General features: G+C 34.8%; 1 pseudogene; it reads left to right on the top strand.

Annotated features, from left to right (window-relative positions):
* LOC133538892 (sphingosine kinase 2-like) overlaps positions 1-17,169 on the top strand; it is a 71,445-nt pseudogene that overhangs the window by 40,385 nt on the left and 13,891 nt on the right.

Below are 17,169 nucleotides of genomic sequence, written 5' to 3'. Positions count from 1 at the left end.
CCAACATTTCATAGCTACAAATGTACACTACAACTGTCCCAGTTATTTGTTGACTAACCCCATGATGCAGAGAAGGAGGCAGGCATTGAATGGGAAAACATGATTTAATTTAAATAATAGAGCAAGAACAAACAAAAAAGCATGCACGTGGGTGGAATAACAAACTAAGAGAGCTAGCACTGGGAGCAAGAAAGACAAAAAGGAACTTTAGCATGGAAGTTAGAGGATAACAAACAGAAAAACTGGAAATAGCGATGGCTAACAAAAACAGCTTAACGCTACGACGACCAGGACAAGATGTAGCACGACAGGTAATAGCTGAAATGATACCAGACACGACAGGTAGCAAAGACACAAGAGTGACATGAGGCAACGACAATACAAATGACAATACAATGATCCAGCAACTGACACAAGACAAAGCAGGTACAAATAGGAGCAGGCTGATTGGCAACGGGTGTGGCCAGATGCCAATCAGCCGCAGCTGAGGGGGAACACAGCACTCAGGGAACAAGACAGGAAGCTGACAAACTAAGAGCACTAAACAGGAAATATTAAACACACTGAGGAGGAACACAGCACTCAGGAAGCTGACAAATTAAGAGCACATGACAGGAACTAAAAGACAGGAAATACTAAACACGGGAAACTGACAAATGCAGAGGAAAAAACGAAAACATGGACTAACTGTCAGGGTACATGTACTTTACAATCATCATGCACCCCTTTAAATATTGTTATATGTGGGTTATACACACACACACACACAAACACTATATATATATACAGTATATCATTACTGTCCCTGGACACTTTTTTTAGCCCAATGCAGCCACCAACTCAACCTTTTAAAAAAGGCTTAAAAACCCTTCTTTTTAAAAAAGCATTTTTTAAGATATATGTGTGCTAGTTGTAGCTATTTGACTGTTCTAGTTTTTATTTTTTTTACTATTTATTTTACTTGTTGGGGGCAGCTATTTGTGGTTCTGGCATTGTTGTTGTTGTTTTAAAATGCACTGTAGCACTTTGAGGTTGTTTGTTCAATGCAAAGTGCTTTTACAATCTATTATTATTATTAAACCAAAACCAAAATGTTTGGACACCTCTCTTCTAGGTAATCTTGCAATTTTCAATGTCAATGAAGTCATTGACTTGAAATGTAACAATCAAACAATACATAACAAATAGATATTAGTTATCATCAGCTCATTTTGAAATGTTGCAACACAAATAGATTGTATTCATAAAAACAATTAACATTTATTAAAATACACACAAGTATTGAAAATAGCGCTATGGTTTTCCAGGTAGCGGGAATTAGCTCGAATGTGAAAGGTAGCCATTCCTAGAAAATGTGACAAGATGTCGAGATGTTAGCCAGGAACCTTTAAATCAGGGGTTCTTAACCTTTTTGACCCCGGGGCCCACTCAATAATGTACACCGAAATAGTCATCTTACATTTCATTTGAATCATACTCAAGACTTTTATCTGACCTAATTACAGTTTACAACACTGTCAAATGTTATGAAACGTCACGTACAATATGATTTATTTGGCACATAAACCTTAGGCTTAGGTCAGACTGGGTTAAAAGAAAAAAAAGCACTTATCAAATATAATGCATAAGAAGGGACTCATAAATAACTGATGAAAATTAAATATGTACTGCTAAAATAAATAAACAAAATCAATAATTTTTTTTTTTAAGTAAACTATCAAAAAAATGTAACTGCAATGAAAATACAGCTTCACCAATTTAGTCATCGTTTTTGCGCTTAAGAAACCTTTCTATGACTTTAGTTTCAGACTTTTTCTGTTTGTTTGATATTGTCATTACTGCCACAAGTGGTGCAAAAGTGTATTACAACTCGGGTTCCAAAACCCCGGGAATATTCAATGTTGGAAACTTTCCATGTTAATTAACGTGAGTATAGGAGAATTAATGGGAATTAAATGGGAAATGAATGGGAGTAAACATTGAATGCAACATGCTAGATCTTGCAGCATGCTTATTGGCTAAAACAACCTGATTTAATTTATCCATCCATCCATTTTCTACCGCTTATTCCCTTTTGGGGTTGCGGGGGGCGCTGGCGCCTATCTCAGCTACAATCGGGCGGAAGGCGGAGTACACCCTGGACAAGTCGCCACCTCATCGCAGGGCCAACACAGATAGACAGACAACATTCACACTCACATTCACACACTAGGGCCAATTTAGTGTTGCCAATCAACCTATCCCCAGGTGCATGTCTTTGGAGGTGGGAGGAAGTCGGAGTACCGGGAGGGAACCCACGCAGTCACGGGGAGAACATGCAAACTTCACACAGAAAGATCCCGAGACTGGGATTGAACCCAGGACTGCAGGACCTTTGTATTGTGAGGCAGACGCACTAACCCCTCTGCCACCGTGAAGCCCTGATTTAATTTAAATAAGTAGAATTTCAACTCTGCACTGTGCATTCCTCCATCACATGCTGGGATAATTGCCAGCATGCTACACACTACAGCAGGGCTATTGAGGCCACAATAGTATTTGAGCCCAAGGACTTCATCCAGTCAGGCAAGTGTTGATGATATTACTGGGGTAAATATATTTGATCTGGCATTTAAGTTTAAAAGAGGTGTAATTGCTTGTTACTGTATTTCTCTGTTAGCCGTAATGCTAATTTTTCATTTATGCTAACAATGTTAGCTATCGGAATTGACCTTTTTTGTGATGTGTAAATTTGAATTAGCAAATAATAAATGAAAAGGTGTAGTTTCTTCTGCCTTCTTATTCTGTTGCCATACAAGAATGTAGCTTATAGTTTGATTTAGCATGCTGGTTGACTCTTCATTTATTCATCTAGACTATTTCTATTCATTTGTCCATCAGTCAAATATTTTTAAAGACTACTCCAGTTGTTTAGCTGACTATTTATATCTGTGTGTGGCATTGCATTAGTCTTTTACAAGAATAAATCCATACAAAGAGAATAATACCACGTACATCATCTGATGTGTGGAGACTAGAGATGCGCGGTTTGCGGTCTCATCCGCGGAGTCCGCGGATAAACCGCAGGTCGGGTGGTTGACATGACGAAAAAATAGATTTTAATTAGATTCGGGCGGGTGAAGTGAAGTGAAGTGAATTATATTTATATAGCGCTTTTCTCTAGTGACTCAAAGCGCTTTACATAGTGAAACCCAATATCCAAGTTACATTTAAGTGTGGGTGGCACTGGGAGCAGGTGGGTAAAGTGTCTTGCCCAAGGACACAACGGCAGTGACTAGGATGGCGGAAGCGGGAATTGAACCTGCAACCCTCAAGTTGCTGGCACGGCCACTCTACCAACCGAGCTATGCCGCCCCTTCCGAAAATATTTGATATGCATGGTTCTGTGATCGGTATCCTTTGCCATTCAAAGTGCCATTTAAGACCCGTGTCTTAAAGCAAAGAAAACAATAAGAGACGCTCTTATTCTCCTTAATGACTGCCGGCATTCCCCCAGATAATAATTATTAGGGCGTGCCATGATACCATTAGCTTTGTCGCCTATTAAAACATGTACGATCTGCTTGTCAGTCCAGCATCATGTTGTGTGTGGCCTCCGCGGCAACACGCACACGACTGCAAGGCATACTGAGTGACAGAGTACACTAATGGTGGTGATATAAACAATTTTAACACTCTTAGTAATATGCGCCACGCTGTGAAGCCACAGCAATTAAGAACGACAAACACATTTCGGGAGAACATCCTCACAGTAACACAACATAAACGCAACACAACAAATACCCATAATCCTTTGTATTCATGACACTTCCTGACTATTTTATACACCCTGCTAGCAGCAAACCCCCCCCCCCCCCTCCCCCTCCACTCCATCCCCGTGCGTCGGTAAGGTGGGCGATGTTGGGGCGCGGGGGTGTAAAATATATTCAGGAAGTATCATGAATACAAAGAATTATGGGTATTTGTTGGGTTGCGTTTATGTTGTGTTACTGTGAGGATGTTCTCACGAAATGTGTTTGTCAATCTTGTATTGTGTGGCTTCACAGCGTGGCGCATATTAGTAAGTGTTAAAGTTGTTCATATCACAACCATCAGTGTACTCTGTGTCACCCAGTATGCCTTTCAATCTTGAACGTGTAATTGCGGAAGCTGCACAGAATATGTTGACGGGCCAACAATCGGTCCGTACACGTTGTTGAAGGTGTCTAAGGCAATGGCTTCACAGCACGCCCACATTCTTGTAATCAGGACGAACGCTATTGGATAGTCGCGGGGACGTTAGCGGCTCCAATTGTCTACTCTGTGAAATAGATTTAAATAGCTCTGTGATTGGTAAAGGTGGCTGACCTCTGATGTATTTCAGCGGGCGGTTGGTGGGCGGGTACGGTCCTGATAAAATGTTGGTTCGGGTGAACGGCGGGTGGATGACGACTTTGGCGAAGTGGATGCGGATGAGGATAATATAATTCCCTATCCGCGCATCTCTAGTGGAGACATTTCATCCCAACCAATGTACCGTATTTTTCAGAGTATAAGTCGCTCCGGAGTATAGGTCGCACCGGCCAAAAATGCATATTAAAAAGGGAAAAAACATATACGTCACACTGGAGTATTAAGTCACATTTTTGGGGGAAATGTATTTGATAAAACCCAACAGCAAGAATAGACATTTGAAAGGCAATTTAAAATAAATAAAGAATAGTGAACAACAGGCTGAATAAGTGTACGTTATATGAGGCATAAATAAGCAACTGCTATGTTAAACTAACATATTATGGTAAGAGTCATTCAAATAACTATAACATATAGAACATGCTATACCTTTACCAAACTATCTGTCACTCCTAATCCATAAATCCCATGAAATCTTCCTCGATGTCACTTCTAAACAACTCTGCCAACTCCAAAGGTATGTGCCGCTTCCTCTTGTCCTTTTCTGCTGCATATTTCACTACGTCCAGCTTGTAATCTGCACTGCATGATTTTCTTTTCAACGCCATTTTTGTTCAGCCCTTCTCACTTTTTATAAGTTACCGCCAACCATGAAGTGATCCATTTTAATAGCTCCGGCAGTAGCATATAGCACAGGGGTCGGGAACCTTTTTGACTGAGAGCCATGAAAGCTAAATATTTTAAAATGTATATCCGTAAGAGCCATATAATATTTCCATCCATCCATCCATTTTCTACCGCTTATTCCCTTAGGGGGTCGCGGGGTCAGCTACAATTTTTTAATGCCAAATACAACAAAAGTAAGACCAACATTTCTAAAGTATAATAAGTCTCTTATTCTTTTTAATAAGATTTTTATTCTGAGTTTAACCAATAATAATTAAAATACTTCTTACCATTAATGCAACTTCATGAACAGGTATGGTAGAAAATTATGCATATATTATCACACAACTTTTATGCTTAAGGGCCGTTGCTATAATTATTGTCAATTGTGCTGAAGTGGTATTTTTCTTTGTCTGTGCAAAACTGGCAATCCAAAAGATTGCAAGCTAGTCTGGTATCAGTGTCCAGGAACGGCCTGCTGACTGCCAAGGCCGGACACCGCCGTGACGCAGACTGAGCAGAGAGACAAGGCGATATCACCAGCATCAACACATTTGCAATTTTGTATATAGTCATATATTGTGTCTAACTGGAGTTGTTGAGATTACCCCCTTCCCTCAGCGACGGCTTCAGTGATGTAGACAGGGACCTCCCAAATAGAGGAAGCACACAGGCTGGACAATTAGAACGTCGTTTGGATCTGTAACTAAAATACAGCCCAAACCACATGTCTCCTCATTGAGCCAAATTGAACTCTGTCTCTGCATGATTCATTGTTTCTCGTCTGTTTAATAGATTTCATCAGTGTTTGAACCTGACGGATTACCAGCTGATATAATGTAGAAATGTCAGCTAAGATTTATCTGAGAGCCAGATGCAGTCATCTATATCAGGGGTAGGGCCCCTGATATAGCATATAGCAGTTAGCATCCCATGACCCACAATGCACTTCTGCCAGGACCCTCCCCCGCCGAATTCTTATTGGTTGACGTGTGTGTGACGATTGCTGACATTTTTTCGTCTCTTCCGCGAATGAGATAAATAATATTATTTGATATTTTACGGTAATGTGTTAATAATTTCACACATAAGTCGCTCCTGAGTATAAGTCACACCCCCGGCCAAACTATGAAAAAAACTGCGACTTATAGTCCGAAAAATACATTATATTAAATTTTTCAGGGCAAATACTTGAGTTGTTCCACAAGCATTAAAGCTATTGTTGCTGTTGTTGATGCTGCCTGACAGACATCCTGGGGTGGATGCAGACATGAGCAAACATTGTGTCATCTTGACTGCATATAATCCCCCCTGCCCCGGCCCTATGGTAGTGCCCACAGCTAAACATCCCATAAAGACTAGGGTTAGCCAGACCCTTGCATGTAAATAACACGCAGACCAATAAACTACAGGACATCTTTATTCCACTTGAATAAAGTGCACATATTAAGAACGTCTTCATGCAAACCAAAACTAAATGATTCCAAGCAAAGATTCAAACCACAATCTAGCTGTTGACCCAGCTAGATTGGAATGTATAAAAAGGTCCTTCTTTTGGGAAGTAAATCAAAATGAGGTTTTCTTTAGGATTAATTAGGCAAAAAAATGGTTTTACTTTTATATTTTCACACACCCGTACTCTCTTTATATACATTGTTGTTATATATTGTTGTGTTTTGCTCTCTTTATATATATTGTTGTTATATATTGTTGTGTTTTGCTCTCTTTATATACATTGTTGTTATATATTGTTGTGTTTTGCTCTTTTTTTTATATATTGTTGTTATATATTGTTGTGTTTTGCTCTTTTTTTTATATATTGTTGTTATATATTGTTGTGTTTTGCTCTCTTTATATATATTGTTGTTATATATTGTTGTGTTTTGCTCTCTTTGTAAATGTATATTGTTGTTATATATTGTTGTTTTGCTCTCTTTATATATATTGTTATATATTATTGTGTTTTCCTCTCTTTATATATATTGTTGTTATATATTGTTGTGTTTTGCTCTCTTTGTAAATGTATATTGTTGTTATATATTGTTGTTTTGCTCTCTTTATATATATTGTTATATATTATTGTGTTTTCCTCTCTTTATATATATTGTTGTTATATATTGTTGTGTTTTGCTCTCTTTATATATATTGTTGTGTTTTGCTCTCTTTATATATATAGTTGTTATATATTGTTGTGTTTTGCTCTCTTTATATATATTGTTGTTATATATTGTTGTGTTTTGCTCTCTTTGTAAATGTATATTGTTGTTATATATTGTTGTTTTGCTCTCTTTATATATATTGTTATATATTATTGTGTTTTCCTCTCTTTATATATATTGTTGTTATATATTGTTGTGTTTTGCTCTCTTTATATATGTTGTTGTTATATATTGTTGTTTTGCTCTCTTTATATATATTGTTGTTATATATTGTTGTGTTTTGCTCTCTTTATATATGTATATATTGTTGTTATATACTGTTGTTTTGCTGTCTTTATATATATTGTTGTTATATATTGTTTTGTTTTGCTCTCTTTATATACATTGTTGTTAATAGTGTTTTGCTGTCTTTATATATGTTGTTGTTATATATTGTTGTGTTTTGCTCTCTTTACATATATTGTAGTGTTTTGCTCTCTTCATATATATTGTTGTTATATATATTGTTGTGTTTTGCTCTCTTTATATATATATATTGTTGTTATATATTGTTGTTTTGCTGTCTTTATATGTATTGTTGTTATATATTGTTGTGTTTTGCTGTCTTTATATACATTGTTGTTAATAGTGTTTTGCTGTCTTTATATATGTTGGTGTTATATATTGTTGTGTTTTGCTCTCTTTACATATATTGTTGTGTTTTGCTCTCTTTATATATATTGTTGTTATATATTGTCGTGTTTTGCTCTCTTTATATATATTGTTGTTATATATTGTTGTGTTTTGCTCTCTTTATATACATTGTTGTTAATATTGTTTTGCTCTCTTTATATATGTTGTTGTTATATATTGTTCTGTTTTGCTCTCTTTATATACATTGTTGTTAATATTGTTTTGCTCTCTTTATATATATATATATATATTGTTGTTATATATTGTTCTGTTTTGCTCTCTTTACATATATTGTTGTTATATATTGTTGTGTTTTGCTCTCTTTATATACATTGTTGTTATATATTGTTGTGTTTTGCTCTTTTTTTTATATATTGTTGTTATATATTGTTGTGTTTTGCTCTTTTTTTTATATATTGTTGTTATATATTGTTGTGTTTTGCTCTCTTTATATATATTGTTGTTATATATTGTTGTGTTTTGCTCTCTTTGTAAATGTATATTGTTGTTATATATTGTTGTTTTGCTCTCTTTATATATATTGTTATATATTATTGTGTTTTCCTCTCTTTATATATATTGTTGTTATATATTGTTGTGTTTTGCTCTCTTTGTAAATGTATATTGTTGTTATATATTGTTGTTTTGCTCTCTTTATATATATTGTTATATATTATTGTGTTTTCCTCTCTTTATATATATTGTTGTTATATATTGTTGTGTTTTGCTCTCTTTATATATATTGTTGTGTTTTGCTCTCTTTATATATATAGTTGTTATATATTGTTGTGTTTTGCTCTCTTTATATATATTGTTGTTATATATTGTTGTGTTTTGCTCTCTTTGTAAATGTATATTGTTGTTATATATTGTTGTTTTGCTCTCTTTATATATATTGTTATATATTATTGTGTTTTCCTCTCTTTATATATATTGTTGTTATATATTGTTGTGTTTTGCTCTCTTTATATATGTTGTTGTTATATATTGTTGTTTTGCTCTCTTTATATATATTGTTGTTATATATTGTTGTGTTTTGCTCTCTTTATATATGTATATATTGTTGTTATATACTGTTGTTTTGCTGTCTTTATATATATTGTTGTTATATATTGTTTTGTTTTGCTCTCTTTATATACATTGTTGTTAATAGTGTTTTGCTGTCTTTATATATGTTGTTGTTATATATTGTTGTGTTTTGCTCTCTTTACATATATTGTAGTGTTTTGCTCTCTTCATATATATTGTTGTTATATATATTGTTGTGTTTTGCTCTCTTTATATATATATATTGTTGTTATATATTGTTGTTTTGCTGTCTTTATATGTATTGTTGTTATATATTGTTGTGTTTTGCTGTCTTTATATACATTGTTGTTAATAGTGTTTTGCTGTCTTTATATATGTTGTTGTTATATATTGTTGTGTTTTGCTCTCTTTACATATATTGTTGTGTTTTGCTCTCTTTATATATATTGTTGTTATATATTGTCGTGTTTTGCTCTCTTTATATATATTGTTGTTATATATTGTTGTGTTTTGCTCTCTTTATATACATTGTTGTTAATATTGTTTTGCTCTCTTTATATATGTTGTTGTTATATATTGTTCTGTTTTGCTCTCTTTATATACATTGTTGTTAATATTGTTTTGCTCTCTTTATATATATATATATATATTGTTGTTATATATTGTTCTGTTTTGCTCTCTTTACATATATTGTTGTTATATATTGTTGTGTTTTGCTCTCTTTATATACATTGTTGTTATATATTGTTGTGTTTTGCTCTTTTTTTTATATATTGTTGTTATATATTGTTGTGTTTTGCTCTTTTTTTTATATATTGTTGTTATATATTGTTGTGTTTTGCTCTCTTTATATATATTGTTGTTATATATTGTTGTGTTTTGCTCTCTTTGTAAATGTATATTGTTGTTATATATTGTTGTTTTGCTCTCTTTATATATATTGTTATATATTATTGTGTTTTCCTCTCTTTATATATATTGTTGTTATATATTGTTGTGTTTTGCTCTCTTTGTAAATGTATATTGTTGTTATATATTGTTGTTTTGCTCTCTTTATATATATTGTTATATATTATTGTGTTTTCCTCTCTTTATATATATTGTTGTTATATATTGTTGTGTTTTGCTCTCTTTATATATATTGTTGTGTTTTGCTCTCTTTATATATATAGTTGTTATATATTGTTGTGTTTTGCTCTCTTTATATATATTGTTGTTATATATTGTTGTGTTTTGCTCTCTTTGTAAATGTATATTGTTGTTATATATTGTTGTTTTGCTCTCTTTATATATATTGTTATATATTATTGTGTTTTCCTCTCTTTATATATATTGTTGTTATATATTGTTGTGTTTTGCTCTCTTTATATATGTTGTTGTTATATATTGTTGTTTTGCTCTCTTTATATATATTGTTGTTATATATTGTTGTGTTTTGCTCTCTTTATATATGTATATATTGTTGTTATATACTGTTGTTTTGCTGTCTTTATATATATTGTTGTTATATATTGTTTTGTTTTGCTCTCTTTATATACATTGTTGTTAATAGTGTTTTGCTGTCTTTATATATGTTGTTGTTATATATTGTTGTGTTTTGCTCTCTTTACATATATTGTAGTGTTTTGCTCTCTTCATATATATTGTTGTTATATATATTGTTGTGTTTTGCTCTCTTTATATATATATATTGTTGTTATATATTGTTGTTTTGCTGTCTTTATATGTATTGTTGTTATATATTGTTGTGTTTTGCTGTCTTTATATACATTGTTGTTAATAGTGTTTTGCTGTCTTTATATATGTTGTTGTTATATATTGTTGTGTTTTGCTCTCTTTACATATATTGTTGTGTTTTGCTCTCTTTATATATATTGTTGTTATATATTGTCGTGTTTTGCTCTCTTTATATATATTGTTGTTATATATTGTTGTGTTTTGCTCTCTTTATATACATTGTTGTTAATATTGTTTTGCTCTCTTTATATATGTTGTTGTTATATATTGTTCTGTTTTGCTCTCTTTATATACATTGTTGTTAATATTGTTTTGCTCTCTTTATATATATATATATATATATATATTGTTGTTATATATTGTTCTGTTTTGCTCTCTTTACATATATTGTTGTTAATACTTTAAGACCAATGTCTTGAAAAAATATATCACTTTTGAATCAACATTGTAGTTAATACTATGATTAATGTTAATTAAAAATTAAACATGAGATATAAATTATAATAGAAGTACAATTGTTTGTATATATTGTATATATAATTAGTGCAAAGGTCTAATATGTACACAGGGATATTTCACATGCCTGTACTGTGTATAAAATTGAACTACGTTCATGTTGTTTATAATGTTGTTTATAATGTGTATTTATAATAAGTTGTGCAAAGGACATTTTAAAATTTTCGAAAGTTTATTTTGTACTTGAAATTATTTATAGGGTTAGGCGCAATAAGTGTTTAACTTCAGCCTAAACCCTTTCGGTCTGCAACATTTTTTATTTTCAATCTATGAATGTACAACTGTTTGTTTGCTTTGTTGACCATTGACCGAAGAACAATAAACAATTAGTTAATTAATTAATATTGTTTTGCTCTTTTTATATATGTTGTTATATATTGTTGTGTTTTGCTCTCTTTACATATATTGTTGTTATATATTGTTGTGTTTTGTTTGCTTTATATATATTGTTGTTATATATTGTTCTGATTTGCTCTCTTTATATATATTGTTGTGTTTTGCTCTCTTTACATATATTGTTGTTATATATTGTTGTGTTTTGCTCTCTTTACATATATTGTTGTTATATATTGTTGTGTTTTGCTCTCTATATATATTGTTGTGTTTTGTTTGCTTTATATATATTGTTGTTATATATTGTTGTGTTTTGCCCTCTTTACATATATTGTTATATATTGTTGGTGCCTTGCATCTGCTACAATGTGTCACAACAAAGACATCAAATGATGGCAAAAGGGGATTTAGTGTTTGTGTGTGGGTTTGTGTGTGTGTGTGGGTTTGTGTGTGTGTGTGTGTGTGTGTGTGTGTGTGTGTGTGTGTGTGTGTGTGTGTGTGTGTGTGTGTGTGTGTGTGTGTGTGTGTGTGTGTGTGTGTGTTGCATAAGAGCTGTGCATGCATGTTTATCAGCATAAAGATGATTAGTGTGTGAGGGGACATGCATGTGTGAACAGTATATTCATTTATATTTCATTTAAGCAAATATAAACATGTCCACTTTTACCTTTTGAAATCAATTCAAACATGTATTGGTCCACTTTACTTGTATAGAGAGATTAACATCTGTCGTTGCCATGACAACCCCAGTGCCAGGACAGGAGTGTCAAAGTCATGTGATCTCCCGGAGGAACATCTGTGCACACTGACCGTTGCAACCACAACATTCACACTACAAAAGTCGGTGGTGGCCTGCTGGGGCGGCGGGCTGAGAGCCAGTGACACAAACAGACTGGACAAGTTGGTAGAGAAGGCCAGTAACGTGGTGGGAGTGGAGCTGGACTCTCTGGCGGTGGTGTCAGAGAGGGGAAGTCTAGCAAAACTCCTAGCCATTATGGACAACACCTCCCACCCACTACACTCGGACCTTGTGGAGAGAATGAGGACGTTCAGTGGAAGGCTCAGACTCCCTAAATGTAACACGGAACGACACAGGAGGTCCTTCATACCGACAGCCATCAGACTGTATAATGCATATGTTCCTTGACTGCACTTAAATGTAGAATATATTTATATTATTCATATATTATATATATAATATATTTTATATATTATTTATTATTGTCTATTGTGAGCGAACTGTGGTGCTGAATTTCCCCCAAGGATCAATAAAGTACTTTCTATTCTATTCTATTCTATCCATGAAGGAAAGAAGAAAGTGAAGGAATGTTTATAAGTGAATACATTTACATATGCAGAAACATGTATTTTCTTTTGTATTAGTTTTGGTAATGAATGAAGTAACCTTTATGACAAAAGACAATATAGAATGTGAGATATAACAGGATCATGCATACATCTATCATTTGTTACCAAAACACTTACAAAAAAAGTGGGACCCCAAAAATTTACTGTGGGACCCCATCAAGTCATAAAAACTTTATATACTGTGTATACTTTGAATGACTAAGTCCCAAGTTAAAGCAGCACTGTTTACACTTTGAATGACTATGTTACACACACGGAAACTGACATTTGGCCAACTACATAATACGTGTGGAGAGTCTTTTACATTTCCCCAATCATGCCTCGTCATGGATTTTGAATGGGTGTCATTTTTGTTTTATGCTGATTGGACTTTTTTTTATAATGTCCACAAAGTTCACTGAGCAGGACGTGTTAGTGTAACCATGTTTGTTGAATTTTTGCCCTTGCTGAATTCTTTTTTTTTCTTCACCATGACCTGGGAAGGTTGTGTGGATTGGGTCATATAGGTAAATGCAGTGAACGGAAAACAATGGATTGAGTTGTTCGCGTTGGCCACCAGTTTGTGACAAAATGACATCAATGATATCAGACCACTGGCTGCTTGTATTTGACTTGACAACACCGGCACCGGCATAACTGCACATATGTTTCTGTATCATACATTTCTGTATTATATATTTCTGTATCATACATGCTTTCTATTTGCAGAATAAGCCAAAAGCCAGCGTGTATAACATAAAGCTTGGAGCGCACACAACGATACATTCCTGCACACCTTTTGTTTGTGCAGAGCGTCAGAACCACGCCCGGCAGCTGGTGAGGGAGACTGACCTGACCCGGTTGGGCGCTCTGGTCATCATGTCAGGAGACGGCCTTCTCTTTGAGGTCAACACAACCTTTTTGGCTTGCAAGTTACCATTTTTGCTTCACAGCCTCAGAATGATGCTCTAAATTTTCGGGACTATTGAGGGTGTGTGTGTGTGCGTGTGTGTGTGTGTTAGGTGATCAACGGTCTCCTGGAGAGGTCGGACTGGGAGGAGGCGATCAGGACGCCACTTGGTATACTTCCTGGCGGCTCAGGCAATGCTTTGGCTGCATCCATACATCACTACTCAGGGTGAGACACACACACACATGCACACACACACACACATACGCGCACACGCACACATCAGCCTTCATGACTCCATCAAACTGCCCTCTCTCTTCGGTTGCATTGGGCCAAAACAATCATGTCTGTCACACACACATAAACACACACACACACACAGCCGTGACCTACTTCCAAAGATTTCCCAAAAACATGGCGACCACCTTCATGTTTTTGTGCATTTATTTATTAGAGGACGTGAATTATTAACTCAGGTCTAGTCCAAGGAAAGCCATATAAAAAAAACATTTCTTCTTACATTTATCATTTATAAGTAAAAATGCAAAACGTCTTATGTTTTACCAATATTCTCCCAAATGTGAAGATTTTCACTTTTTACATTTTGTTACTTTGAATGACATTTGATTGATTTGAAGGAATGAAATAGGTTTATTATTGGTCAAGTAGTCAACCACCAAGCATTTTCTGGGAGTACAGATGAGACATCTCTAACTGTCATACACATTCACACACTAAAAGAAAAGAATAGAATGACCGAAAAAGGAATAGGCTGAATTATTTGAATTATTAGGCTGAAATATTTGAATTCGCAATTTGGACCAGATTTGGATTTATTCTGTGATTCTTTTAGTCAACCAAGTCCTTTGTGTGCTACTGGAGGCTTGGACTTGACTTCTTTGATGGTTTTGGGCCTTTCATGCTGGCCAATCAGCAGCATGCCTTCTCACAACCAATCAGGTCACGTATTGGTCAGCAGCAGGTGCATTGTCACAACCAATCAGGTCACGTATTGGTCAGCAGGTGCTTTGTCACAACTAATCAGGTCACGTATTGGTCAGCAGGTGCATTGTCACAACCAATCAGGTCACGTATTGGTCAGCAGGTGCATTGTCACAACCAATTAGGTCACCTATTGGTCAGCAGGTGCTTTGTCACAACCAATCAGGTCATGTATTGGTCAGCAGGTGCTTTGCCACAACTAATCAGGTCACGTATTGGTCAGCAGGTACATTGTCACAACCAATCAGGTCACGTATTGGTCAGCAGGTGCATTGTCACAACCAATTAGGTCACCTATAGGTCAGCAGGTACTTTGTCACAACCAATCAGGTCACGTATTGGTCAGCAGCAGGTGCGTTGTCACAACCAATCAGGTCACGTATTGGTCAGCAGGTGCTTTCTCACAACCAATCAGGTCACGTATTGGTCAGCAGGTGCATTGTCACAACCAATCAGGTCACGTATTGGTCAGCAGGTGCATTGTCACAACCAATCAGGTCACGTATTGGTCAGCAGGTGCATTGTCACAACCAATCAGGTCACGTATTGGTCAGCAGGTGCATTGTCACAACCAATCAGGTCACGTATTGGTCAGCAGGTGCATTGTCACAACCAATCAGGTCACGTATTGGTCAGCAGGTGCTTTGCCACAACTAATCAGGTCACGTATTGGTCAGCAGGTGCTTTGTCACAACCAATCAGGTCACGTATTGGTCAACAGCTGCTTTGTCACAACCAATCAGGTCACTTATTGGTCAGCAGGTGCTTTGTCACAACCAATCAGGTCACGTATTGGTCAGCAGGTGCCTTGTCACAACCAATACGGTCACGTATTGGTCAGCAGGTGCACTGTCACAACCAATCAGGTCACGTATTGGTGAGCGGCTACTCAAAATATTGAAAGAGACATATTGGAGCAAAAATACATAAACAAATCTGTCTGGAGCCGCAAAACAAATTTAAAAGCCATATTACATACAGATAGTGTGTCATGAGATATACATTGAATTATGAGGACTTCAAAGAAACTAAATGAGCTCAAACATATCAACAAATGAGGCATAATGATGCAGTATGTACATATAGCTAGCCTAAATAGCATGTTAGCATCGATTAGCTTGCAGTCATGCAGTGACCAAATATGTCTGATTAGCAGTCCACACAAGTCAATAACATCAACAAAACTCACCTTTGTGCATTCATGCACAACATTAAAAGTTTGGTGGACAAAATGAGACAGAAAAAGAAGTGTCATAAATCACGTCCTAGAAAGTCGGAGAAAGTTGTACATGTAAACAAACCACGGTGAGTTCAAGGACCGCCAAGCTAATCACAGTGTTGACTTATAGTCTGCGCTGTTTTATTGAGTATATCAAATAAATATCCCACTATGGGGCCCAAGAAAGTTGAGAGTGCCAGCACTTTGCTAAGAAAGGTGAGAAACACCTGAATTCAAGAAAAAACTTGAAGTCCATGTGGTTCTTCTCTCTCTGCTGCCCTTTCCACTCATCGCTGTCTTTGCCAACAGACATTTCAAGTGATGTTAAATAATCCATTTTGTTTGTTAACTATAATATTGTACTTCATCTTGTTTTCTACTTGTGAAACTATTATTATGTTTATGCGTTAAAGGGGAACTGCACTATTTTAGGAATTTTGCCTCTGGTTCACAATCATTATGAACGACAGATGGATTGTTTTTTTTAAATGCATCATAAATATTGAAAAAAAAAGGCATTAAAAGTCTGCTTACAGTGCAGCCAAATATCAATTCCACTACTCCGTCCATAAAATCTAATATATAAACATCCAAAAAGCACCAACAATACTCCATTTACATTTGGTGACTTGAATATTAACAAGTATTAGACATGTTGTTGTTATAAATATTAACAAATATTAGTAATATTGTTTTTGTAAACATTAACAAGTATTAGTCATGTTGTTGTTATAAATATTAACAAATATTAGTACTATTGTTTTTGTAAACATTAACAAGTATTAGTCATATTGTTATTATAAATATGAACAAGTATTAGTCATATTGTTATTATAAATATTAACACGTGTTAGTGATATTGTTATTATAAGCGCTAACACAGACTATTTATAGCAGCACCGTGATCACTACCGTGTGTTCCTATGTTTACATCATGGAGTGGTCTGCTGCTTCCTTGCTTCCCCGCTCCCGATTATTCTAGATTATAAAACATGTCTCTCACTATTATGAATGTTACTACATGACATATATACTTACATCATGTATATATTACATGTTATTATGAATGTTACTGCATGACATATATACTTACATCATGTATATATTACATGTTATTATGAATGTTACTACATGACATATATACTTACATCATGTATATATTACATGTTATTATGAATGTTACTACA

Source organism: Nerophis ophidion, linkage group LG20 (assembly GCF_033978795.1).
Source record: "Nerophis ophidion isolate RoL-2023_Sa linkage group LG20, RoL_Noph_v1.0, whole genome shotgun sequence".
NCBI classification, from domain to species: Eukaryota; Metazoa; Chordata; class Actinopteri; order Syngnathiformes; family Syngnathidae; genus Nerophis; species Nerophis ophidion.
This window is presented reverse-complemented; position numbering and strand designations above follow the sequence as displayed.